The sequence below is a fragment of the Galeopterus variegatus genome, unplaced genomic scaffold (assembly GCF_000696425.1).
Source record: "Galeopterus variegatus unplaced genomic scaffold, G_variegatus-3.0.2 Scaffold18026, whole genome shotgun sequence".
NCBI classification, from domain to species: Eukaryota; Metazoa; Chordata; class Mammalia; order Dermoptera; family Cynocephalidae; genus Galeopterus; species Galeopterus variegatus.
Genome location: NW_007744137.1, coordinates 10829 through 14117, shown reverse-complemented (window position 1 = coordinate 14117; position 3289 = coordinate 10829). Strand labels below are relative to the sequence as shown.

General features: G+C 45.0%; 1 pseudogene; it reads right to left on the bottom strand.

The window, feature by feature from the left end:
- Positions 1 to 1878: 1878 nt before the first annotated feature.
- On the bottom strand, positions 1879 to 2954 carry LOC103582823 (annotated as a pseudogene).
- Positions 2955 to 3289: the final 335 nt, after the last annotated feature.

Genomic DNA, 3289 nt, shown 5'->3' with positions numbered 1-3289 from the left:
GCTTCTCAGGCTCACGCTGTCTTCTGGCACCCCCTCTCCAGACCCATCGCCATCTTGGAATCTGTACTCTTTATGCTGCTTCAGCTCCGGAGTGAGATGCTGCCGCCGCCGCCGCCTATGTGCGCCTGGTTCGGCCCCGCTTCCTCTGCGGCTCCTCCGCCGTGCTGCCCCACGCTCGCCTCGCCCTGCAGCCCCGCCGCTGCCGCCGCCTCTGCCCTTTGTCAGACATTTCAAGGGCTTCTTGTTCTATTGGATCTAGAGCTTTGGAGTTATTACCCTTTGGTGGTGTACTTTCTTGATTTTTCATATTTCTGGTATCTTTCCTTTGATGTTTAGTCATTGTGGCAGGGGGTTTCACAGTCCACAGGTTTGACACTATTGTCTGGCTAGGATATTGCTGGGGTTGCCAGTTTGGTATAGCTACCTCAGTGTCCACTCAGTTGGCCACTAGTGCCTTGTGTGTGTGGTTGCCTTGGGTCTTGGGCCTCTCCAGGGAGCCACCTCTCTGATCAGCATGCACTGGGCTGGGCTGTTGGGTTATGCGGTGGCACTACAGGGTGTGTGGTCTCTGCAGAGCTTCCACCTTCCCTGCTGGATGTCTTCCTACTCCACGCACACTGGGCCGGGCTACTGAGGCACACGCCAGCACCACAGGGCATGTGGTCTGTGGAGCTTGTGTCTCCCCTGCTGGACGTCTCCCTGCTCCGTGTGTACTGGGCTGGGCTGCTGGGTTGTGCGCTGGCACTGCAGGGCGTGTGGTCTCTGTGGAGCTTCCACCTCCCCTGCTGGACATATCCCTGCTCCATGTGCACTAGCTGTTCAGTTTTTCTTTGGACTTTACTGGTAGCAGTGGAGTTTCTGAGTTTCTCTTTGGACAGCCTAGCTCCTAGACATGTGTGTGCAGAAGTAAAGACTACTCTTTCTTCAGCCAAGGCTCCAAGGAACTTTTTTCCAGTTACTTAGCTTGTAGACCTGCATGTGAAGACTTTGTGACCCAGTCTGGACAATGGGCTTGAGAGGTCTATGAGCTCCAGACACACCCCTAGCTCTACAGTGGGAAATAGATGGTCTGAGTTAATTGGGACACAAGTATGAATGCATTGAAAGCCAGGAAAGAGGTCAGATTATAGGGAATGTGGTAGTACTAGAATTAGTAAACTACAAATAGTTACTAATTGTTACTGCTTCCCACTGTCAAAGGTCATTGCATGATTATGGAAATAAAGTTATATTCAGGAAAGAGGTCAGATTATAGGGAATGTGGTAGTACTAGAATTAGTAAACTACAAATAGTTTACTAATTCTAGTACTACTTACTTTAAGGTAACTCCCAAAAAGATATATTGGAATCTTAAACCCTAGTACTTCAGAATGTGACCTTTTTTGGAGGTAGGGTCTTTACAGAGCTAATAAAGTTAAAATAAGGTCACTAAGGTGGTCCCTGATCCTATACGACTGGTTTTGTTTTTATTTTTTTATTTTAAAAATTTATTTAAAATTTTAATGATCATCGCCATATTTTCTTGCGATTTATAAAACTTAAAAATAAAACTGTTTTCGCATATTTTTAATGTTTTAATATTTCATATTAAAAATATAGCATCTGCCTGAATTACAGACAATTAAGCAAATCTATTACTTCACAGCTCACCATCACCTGTAAGATTCTCATTTAACTGAGTACTTAGAAAAAAGTAGGCCAAGGTTTGATGGGAAGGTATATTAAAATTAAGGGCAGTTTTAATTTTAGAGACAAAAATCTTTATAGGAATCTATCTGCAAGCTTCTGACATTGCTGCCATACATCCCAAGTCAGTGAATAAATCAGTCACCTATTTCAACTACTGGTGATCAGTACGAAATCCTGGGAGGCATTCTCTACAATTTAGGAATCGGTGTGGCTGCCATTGCTATGCTCTCGATTGCACACTCGTCAGTTCCTCTGTGGATCTGGAAGTAGCCATTCTCACCCCAGCTAGGGCCCCAGCTGTTTATAACAATCCAGTAATCATTTAACAATCCAGTAATCCCTCCCAGAAGCTGGGTCAGTGCCATAGCCCAGAAGCAGAACAGCATGATTAGTCAGCTCAAAGGGATTGAAAGGGTCTCTCAGACCAGTGTGGTGGTAGATGCTCTTGTGGTAGTGGAGAAAGTCACTATAGACCTCAAACGCAGCCGACGTGGGCCCATGATGGACCAACTCAAACTTCATCAGGGCTTCATTGCAGCCCCCATAGAAACCTCCTACATAGTAGTAGTCCAAGGAGGAGTAACAAAAGTGGGAGAATCAGTGCTCAAATAAGGGAAGCAGGCCTCTTCCACAAGTCCCAAATCTTGGGCATACTTCCTTGCATTGGGGTATGGGAAGCCACTATCACAGCCTTGAGCATACTGGCTGCAAGACACAACCTCCTGAGGACTCAAGATTGGGGTCTGAGAACTGTTGGTTAGTAAAGGGATTCTTGCTTCTAGCATACCCACAGAAGCAAATGAGTAGCAGCTTCCACAAGATTCTTGGTTTCAAACAGGGCTAACAAAATTGATACCACGAACATTTCTTCAGTCCCAGGATGCTGACAAATGTGAAACCTTTTTCTGTATTTCAGCAGTCACTGGTGCAGGTTTGGGCCTTGGGATTCTTTGGCTGTGGCCACCTCTTCCCGTTATCATATCTCTCAGGCTAAGAGTCTCATGTTCCATATATGTAGTTGCAGTCCAAGAATTCTGAATAGCATTGATAGCTTTCACAAAGTTGTAGTCATATTTATAGAGCCTATTGGAATACTTTTCCTGTGTACTCTCAAGGTGTACTGTGTTCACATTCACATTCTCAGGGGTAGATCCCACCTTCCTTCTGGTGAAACAAGCGCAGCTCTGGCCCAGCACATCATGTACCCACCCAGGCATCATCTCATTGAATAACTGGCTACCTTGCTGCCCTCCTGTTTATAATTCTATTCCAAATTGTCAACTGAGCAGTTGACACTGGGTTCTATCCTGTCAACCAAGGTTTCCAAAATGAAATGAAAAGATGATTCACTGGAATATTGGAAAGTATTATAATTTCTGTGCATCTCAGTAGATCCTGAAGTCTTATTTCCTCCTTACTCTGGTGTTCTTATAAAAAGGTGAAATTTGGACACAGAGATAGACATGCACAGAAAGAGAATGCCATGTGAACATGAAGACAGAGATTGTGGTGATGTGTTTACAAGCTAAGGAACACCAAAGATTGCCGGTAAACCACCAGAACCTAGAAGAGAGGCATGAAACAGATTCTCCCTCAGAG